At 35.5% G+C, this 9,260-nt stretch overlaps 1 protein-coding gene across 4 annotated transcripts in view; it reads right to left on the reverse strand.

The window, feature by feature from the left end:
• Positions 1-9,260, reverse strand: part of DENND4A (DENN domain containing 4A) — a 150,847-nt gene that overhangs the window by 121,754 nt on the left and 19,833 nt on the right. For all 4 annotated transcript variants that reach the window (XM_023509993.1, XM_023509995.1, XM_023509992.1 and 1 more), the window contains exon 2: positions 1,224-1,298. The gene's annotated coding sequence lies outside the window, so the exon portion shown is untranslated. The remainder of the gene's footprint in view (positions 1-1,223; positions 1,299-9,260) is intronic.

The raw sequence follows: 9,260 nt of genomic DNA on the forward strand, positions 1-9,260 counted from the left end.
CCACAGCTCACAGCAACCTGAAACTCTTGGGCTTAAGCAATTCTCTTGCCTCAGCCTCCCAAGTAGCTGAGACTACAGGCACCCGCCACAATGCCTGGCTATAGTTGTCATTGTTGTTTAGCTGGCCCGGACTGGGTTTGAATCCACCACCCTCGGTGTATGTGGCTGGAGCTTTAACCAATGTGCTACAGGTGCTGAGCCCAGAAATGAATATTTCTAATAAATATTTATTAAGGTCTGATACTACTCTAGGAGCCAGTGACAACACAGATGAAAGCAGTAACCTCTGCCTTCACAGAATTTTTTTGTTTAGTTCTACCTTCCTGTCTCTCTTTCTATACTTTTATTCTATCCCTCGCTGTTCTTTCTCCTATGTCTGTCCAGATTCCAAATGCTTCCCTTCACCCTACCCAAGTTTCCCTAGCAGTTTCTTCCCCAAAGACCCATGCACAGAAGTTAACTACTATATTTTCCCTTCTCCCACCTCCTTGAAAACTGGCACTCCTTCAGCATCAGCATTCATGATGACTTTACCAGAAGAAAATCTTATTTGTATATAATATTTAATAGGTAAATGTTTTTAAAAAGGTTTAACCTACCCAAAGCAAAATTAATTTTTTAGAAGTAAGCTTTATAACTCACACATATGGACTACATGGGGGAGATTTCTTGAACAAAAGCTTACTTGTCTCCTAACAGACTATGGAACCATTGTCCCAATATCTATCCCCAAGCAAAAACTAACAAAATAGAATCAAAACATAAGTGTATAATCTGACAACTCTTTCAGAAGATTATCAATCCCTGATTTATAAAAACTTAAGATAGGAATAAGAGACTTTTAGATGGGAAAGCATCTTATTATCAGTCACAATGCAATATCTCATTTTATACCCAAAGAAACTAAATCACAATAAATGGCTTGCTTAACATATGCAGCTAATTACTGGTAGAGCTTGGGCAAGAACTCAAGTCCTTTAACCCAGAATTTTTTACACTAAGGATTTCTCCTCTAATAAATGGTGTTGAATAAATACTGATCCAAAGTACATCTTAAGACATCATCTTTCAATAAAGTATTATGTATCACTTGTTATCCACAATTAATAGGTGGTAAATATATTCCAAATTCTTATGAGTTCTGGTAAATTAAGATACCACTGTGTTTAATACAGAAAATAGCTAACTGAAACAAATCAAAATGAAAACCACAAACTACTTACACATTACCAAAAGTCTCTGAAAATGATGCCAGATCTCAATTTGTGAATTCTGCAGGTCTCAAAATCTGGGAAATACTGTATTGAAAAGAATAAGAATTGAACTAAAATTAATTCCAGTCAAATATTTCCCACAACACGTCTTTGGATATTTAAAGTTTTGTTAACAATGATGATTTTTTAACAAACTGCATTTATTGCTTTCATGTGGTTAAGAATCACTAAGCAATTTTCAAACACCAGCTCTTCCAGAAAACACATTTCAGTCAAGAATAGGAATATGCTTTAAAAAATAAAAAAAACCCAGCAGATAAAGGGAGAAACAAGAAAATAAAAGAAAATGTAAGGGCACAAAAGAGGAATTATAGAGCAAGGAATGTAAAAAAGACATGCATGCCTATTTCTGGGGCATTATATGTATATAATGTCTCACTCATAGAGGAAAAATATACAAATTTAAGACAATTCAAATACAGACTCAAGTAACTTCCATATACCTAACATTTCAAAGAAGTCAACACCTAAAAGTATTTTCCCTTTATTATAAATTTTAAAGATATTATAGTGAGCCCTCCATATCTACAGATTCCACAGCCATGGATTCAATCAACCACAATTGAAAATGCTTAAAATAAATAAAACTAAATTTAAAAGAAAAATATAGCAAAAAAACACAAATTTTAAAAACAAGTATTTACATAGTATTATTTGTATTAGGCATTATAAGTAATTTAGAGATAATTTGAAGTATACAGGAAGATATATAGAGATTATAATATACAAATATACTTTTTCATCTAAAGTTGTTTGCTTTTCCTTATTTGCTGTTTTGTTTTATTTTTATTTTTTATTTATGTTGCCCAGGCTGGTCTCCAACTCCTGGGCTCAAGCAATCCTCCTAAGTAGCTGGAATTCCAGCTGTGTGCCACCACATCTAGGTACACAACTTTATAGAAAGGATTTGAGCATCTATAGATTTTGATATCCAAGGAACCAATGCTCCATGGATACCCAGAGAAAACTGTATTCATTTATTTATTTATTTATTTTTCTCTCTCTCTCTCTCACACACACACCAAGAAAACTGTATATAAACAGAATCAGTTATATCAAATCTTACCAGGGAACCAAAGTTTTCTGCTCAATATTTAACATGCCTGTATCATATTTTCTTTTAATTGAGTAATTCAGCTTAAGCTGTAGTTTAAAAGTAAAACAATAGATTCTGGTACATACGTGAGGAAAAGGGAAAGCCGTTACATGCTGTCCCTCGGAATGTAAATTAGTAAAACCTCTATGGAAAACAGTATGGAGATTTCCCAAAGAACTAAAAGTAGATCTGCCATTTGATCCAGCAATCCTACTACTGGGGATCTACCCAAAGGAAAAATCATTTTATAAAAATGACATCTGCACCCATATGTTTATCACAGCACAATTCACAATTACAAAATACAAAATCAGGGCAGCACCCATAGCTCAGTGGGTAGGGCGCTGGCCACATATAATGAGGCTAGAGGGTTCAAATCTGGCCCCAGGCCAGCTAAAACAGCAATGACAATTCCAACAACAACAACAAAGAAAAATAGCTGGGCGTTGTGGCAGGCATCGATAGTCCCAGCTACTGGGGAGGCTAAGGCAAGGGAATTGTAAGTCCAAGAGTTTAAGGTTGCCGTGAGCTGTGACACCATGACACTCTATCCTGGGTGACATGGTGAGACTGTCTCAAAAAAAAAAAAAAATGAACACATGTGCCCACCAACTGATGAATGTATAAAGAAAACACACACACATACACCATGGATTACTACTCAACCATCAAAAAAATAGAAATAATGTCTTTTGCAACAATTTGGATAGAACTAGAGGCCATTATTCTAAGAGAAGTAACCCAGGAACAAAACCAAATACCGCATGTCTTCACTTATAAGTGGGAGTTAAGCGATGTGTATTGACGATCATACTAAGTGACTTACTGAAGCCTCAGAAAGGGAAGAGGGCTGGTGGGGAACGTGGGATAAAAAACTACCTATTCGGGACAATATACATCATTCAGGGGATAGATATGTTAAAAGTCTAGACTTCTCCACCATGCAATTCATCCACGTGTACTCAGTAAATCTATTAAACACACACACACAAAGAGCTGAAGGAAAAGGACATGGATAGGCCTCTCTTAGTAGTTATCCAAATACCTCATAAGCAGCCACCTGCCTATAGATCAGATACCTCCTCCCTAAAGTTTACTGGGATTCTCTTAGAACTTAATCTATTTTTCACTGTGAATTATCTTTTTCTAGTAATCCACTTATACATTATGCCAGTTACATGGAAATCAACTATGTTCTATATATTCTTTTTAAAATCTCAATAGTTTTCTCTCTTATTCAAAAGATTGATAATCTATAATGGTCTCCAAGCAAAGCTTCCTATTCAATGTTTTATTTAATGTAAGTTTCCCTATAAGTCTTCCACACACATGCTCCCTTTCACTCTCCATTTCCTGATCAGCATTTTATTTTTCCTTTTTTACTGCTGAGTAATTTATATACATTAGACAAGGTTCTATACTACAGAAAAACGAAATAAATTGAAAGTAAGCTTAAAAAATACTGACTTGCTAAAGATATTTTTTAAATCCTACATCAGATTATCACAAAAATTTTCTCATTAAAAAAGTACTTGTAAATTTCAAAAATTATAGTTATTTTATTGATAGAGTACTAAGCTTGTTTAGATGCAATTATGAATGGTCAATGTACTACAACCAATTCCAAATACATTTTCTGCTATGTTGAATTTCTTAATATAGTAAGAATATTGTTTTAACCCTGACTCTATGCTCCATTAACCTTAATATTCACATTACTCAAAAAATATTATGCATTTTCTTCAATGTTGAATTTTATAGATTTACAGTTGCCTTCACATTAAGTCAAATATTTCCCCTCTGACACAATGAACTTTCAAAAACTTTACTGTGATCCCATGAATTGTATGAAAAATTTGAACCTTTATTAGAATTAATTGATTTTCTATTTGACACAGATGAGACAGATATAAAATTGGCATCACTTAAGTGTCTGCAAAGAACACACCACAGCTATTGCTGTATCTTCCATACATTCACAAGAAAACTTCAAATAGCAAATTAGTAAAATCTATCCAGCAGCACATCCTTTGATTGTAAATGGAAAGTCATGTTCCACAAAATGATATGTCAATGTGCTTCCTGTAGCTACATGTTAAACTATTATCTTTCAACATAGACTTCTTAAATTGCTATTATTCTTAACTGAAACTTTGCTTTGAGATAACTGATTCACATTCAGTTGAAAGAAATAACAGCGATCAGGTATACCTTTTATCCAGTTTCTCCCAGTAGTAACATCTTACAAAACTATAGCAAAATACCACAGTTGGAATAGTGACATTGATATAATTCACGTATCTTTTTCTGGTTTCCCCAGTTTTGCTTGTATTCATGTGTGTGTTTACTTCTTGCAATTTCATCACATGTGCATAATACTTGCCATCCATCACCGAAGTGTGGTGTAGCTTGCTACAGTGCCATTCAATCACAAAGGACCCTGATGTTGCCCTTATATAAGCACATACACCTGCATTTCACTTTCCCTAATCGCTGTAACATGGTATATTTTCACCATAAAGTATGTACAGTCTATGAAAGGGAAAAATAATGTTTCCAAAAGAGAACCTCCCTAAAAAATAGGCACAGGAACAAACCAAAGCAACAAGTGTAAGCACATATGGTGTGGAAAGACTTGGTCACATTTACTCAGCCATCTGGAACATTATACTTGAACATGATGAGACAAACTCATAAATAGTTGACCCTTGAACTGCGCACTTCCACTTACATGCAAATTTTTTTCAACAAATACAAATGGTCACAACCATATGGGGATGCAGCATTCGTAGGATGTAAAAGCCCTATACATACAGAAGCACCGTCTTTTTAGAACTGCGGAGTCTACAGGGCTGAATGTGAGACCTGAGTATGTGTGGATTTTGGTATCCACCAGTGGTCCTAGAACCAATGCCCCACAGACCCTGAGGGAAAACCATATGTGGATATATATATGCCCAAAAGATAAGGCAGGGAGAAAGTGATCATCTATTAAACCCCAATGAAGAGCCATCTCCTTAATTCTAAGATAAATGTTCCTATCATGGACAAGTTACAGATTGTAAACAAGTGGACAACATAAAGTAATGCTACAGAACAACTACAGTGGTGATTCCAAGACGTATAAGAACATAAATACAGGGTTCTTTTACTGTATCCAAGGGCCACCCTGCTTCTCATCCAGAAACTGGGTTGGAGCTGAAATAACTGGTATTCCCTTGAGAACATGGATCTGTTCTGGAAAGAAGGGGAACAGACTGAAGATAACTGAGTGTTAATATCCAGTACCTCTAGTCTGCAGATAGACTATAAACAATTCAAAGGCAGGAACCCGGAGTTCTATTTCTTTTGATTCTCTCACATACATACCAGTTATAAACACATGATAGGTGTTTATAAATGATTATTTATAAATGAATGAGGTCAGCCCAATAGAAAAAAATGGGAAAGTTAAGATACCATAGAATCATAGGATTTTAGAGCGAGGAGAGTCCTTGAAGATTTTGTTTCAATAATTCTCATGATAAATGAGGAAAGTGAGCCATGCATGGTGGCTCATGTCTGTAATCCTCACACTTTAGGAGGACAAGGTGGGAGGATCACTTGAACTCAGTGGCTTGAGACCAGTCTGAGCAAGAGTGAGATCTCATCTCTACTAAAAATATAAAAATATTGGGTGGTGCCTGTGGGTCAGTATATGGTCAGAATATGGGACACTAGTCCCATATTCTGAGTGTGGCAGGTTCAAACCCGGCCCGGCCAAACTGCAACAAAAAAATAGCCAGACATTCTGGCAGGTACCTGTAGTCTCAGTTACTTGGGGGGACTGAGGCAAGAGAATTGCCTAAGCCCAGGAGATGGAGGTTGCTGTGAGCTCTGTTACGCCACAGCACTCTACCATGGGCGATAAAGTGAGACTATCTCTACAAAAAAAAAAAAAAAATCCAGCTAAAAATATAAAAATATTAGCCAGAGGGCAGCACCCGTAGCTCAGTGGGTAGGGTGCCAGCCACATACATGGAGGCTTAGTGGGTTAAAACCCAGCCCAGGCCATCTAAAACAACTGCAACAACAACAAAAAATAGCCAGGCATTGTGGCTGGTGTCTATCGTCCTAACTACTTGGGAGGCTGAAGCAGGAGAATTGCTTGAGCTTAAGAGTTTCAGGTTGCTGTGAGCTGTGACGCCATGGCACTCTACCTAGGGTGACAGCTTGAGACTCTGTCTCAAAAAAAAAAAAAAAAAAATTAGCCAGGCATTGTGAGGGGCACCTGTATTCCCAGCTACTCGGGAGGGCTTAGGCAGGAAAATTGCTTGACCACAGGAGTTTAAAGTTGCTGTGAGCTGTGATGCTCTAGCCTGGGCAACAGAGTGAGACTCTGTCTCAAAAAAAATACATACATACATGCACAAATAAGGAAAATGAAGCATAAAAGTTAAACAACTCATCTGAGACCAAATACATCAATTTATAATTCAGTTGTCATGAATTCAACTCTTTTAATTTGGAGTTCTAATATAACATATATTTCATAAGAAGAAAATAATTCCTTGATGAGATTAATGTGTTAATTAGTGAACATGGGCTTTGATGGACAAAAAAAGTTAATATTTACGTGGGAGAAATGAAACTGGCGAAGAGAGCTGAAGCAGTTAGCAAGTAAGAAAAAGAATGGAGCTGGGTGCAGTGGCTTGTTGCCTGTAATACAAGCTATTCAGGAGACTGAGGTGGGAGGACTGCTTGAGAACAGGATTTTGAGACCAGCCTGGGCAACATTGTGAGCACTAATGTTTTCTTTAAAAGAACTAATAACAAAAGGGTAAAATAGAAAAGGAAAGAAGTTGAACAAACTTCTATGAAAAGAAAAGGAACTAAAAATTGTAGATGAAAAAAGTGTAAGAGGAATGAAAGTAAAAAACAGTACAAAATGGGAAGGTAAAAGGTGAGAAATGATTAAATAGAAATGAGGAAATGGTATCTGAAGAACTTTTAATGCTATTTACATTCTTTTTTCTTTTCCTATTTTTAGTAGAGATGGGTCTCACTTTTGCTTAGGCTCGTCTGGAACTCCTAAGCTCAAACAATCCACCGGATCAGGCCTCCCAGAGTGCTAGAATTACAGGCATGATCCACCTTACCTGGCAAATAAAGAAACTATGAGATTTACTAGTCCCACAGTGAAATCTGACTTCCTACAAATTAAAAATAAAAGTCAACTATCAATCTTGCACTGAAAGCATTCATATTCAGCATTGTATATGAAATAACAATATACAGTACACAGTGTTTACTAGTCTAGAGTGAAAGGGAAGTCTGGTTTTAAATTTCATCTCTTGCCCTATCTTTTTTAACTAAATTTTCCATATGTACATCACCCCATATTACAAATTTCTCACTTCCTCTTTCAATTATTGCACTTGTTCGCTGGTATCTAAAATGAATCAGTGCCAACATTAGAATTTGCTTCTCTCAAACAACACAATCTCTGGTTTTTCTTCTCTATTTCATGATCATACACAAGCTACTAGAAATTGTGTATCTGCTTTCTTTGAAAAGTAGATATAAAGTTTATAGTTCTGTCATTTGATTAATGTCAAACATTTCCATTTCTTTATTTTTTACCTTATTTTTTTTTAGATTTTATTTTATTTTTTACTATTTGGGTTTCATTGAGGGTATAAGAATTAGGTTGCACTGATCACATTTGTTAGGTAAAGTCCCTCCTATAATTGTGTCCTGCCCCCAAGAGGTATGCCATACACTGTAAGCCCCTATCCCCCTCTTTCCTCCCATCTCCACATTCCGTCATTCCCCTATCCCCCACCTTGAATTGATTTGAGTTTTTCTCCCATGAGGGTATGTATTAGATCATCTACTGGCTTCATATTAGAATTACATACATTGCTTCTTCATTCTTGTGACACTTTACTAATAAGAATATGTTCCAACTCAATCCAGGTTAATACAAAAGATGTAAAGTCTCCAACATCTCTGTATCTTAACTATTTAATTTCACCATCTATTGAAATATATGTTTAAGCCTTTTAAAAATTCCTTTCCATTTTTCCTCACAAACTATAAAACCTAACATGAAATCTGAAAAGGACTTTGAGAATTAATAATTGAAAACAACTTTAAGAATTCTATTATCCATCTAGTTAACAATAACTGAGAATGTTTTCAATCTGTAGGACCTACTAGATGATCAAGACTATAAGCACACAAAAATTATAACTCTGTGAGCCAACGTTTTTGTTACTTAACTATGATACATTTAAACATTCCACAATGTATACAACTTCAAAACATGATATATATGGTACATATAATTTTATGTCAATTTAAAAAATGAATAAATTTGAAAAAGAAATATTATTATCATTTTGCACAGAAGGAACTAAAATACCAAAATGCTTAGAAGAATTGTCAGCCTCACAAATAATTAAAGAAATGAAAGTTTGAGGTACTATGTCATATCAACTAAATTAATAAATTTATTAAAAACATTAAGCCCAATGCAGGTGATACTATGGGAAAATGAACCCAATTAATGCTAATGGCACTGTGAATTACCACAATTTTTCTAAAATCTAACCTAGTAGTTACTTAAAAGTGACTGTACTCTTATCAAGTAATTTTATTTTGGTGAATTCACCTCAAAAAAAATTTGTTTAATCAAACTCTTGGTCTAAAGATTATTTACAACCATATCTCCTTAAAGATTTGTAGAATTGTAGAGTATAAAATGATCTTTAAAATCTTCTAGTTTGGCTCGGTGCCTGTGGCTCAAGCGGCTAAGGCGCCAGCCTCATACACCTAAGGTGGCAGGTTCGAATCCCCAGCCTGGGCCCGCCAAACAACAATGATGGCTGCAACCAAAAAATGGCCAG

Source organism: Otolemur garnettii, unplaced genomic scaffold (genome assembly GCF_000181295.1).
Source record: "Otolemur garnettii isolate 467f Iridium unplaced genomic scaffold, OtoGar3 scaffold00011, whole genome shotgun sequence".
Classification (NCBI taxonomy): domain Eukaryota; kingdom Metazoa; phylum Chordata; class Mammalia; order Primates; family Galagidae; genus Otolemur; species Otolemur garnettii.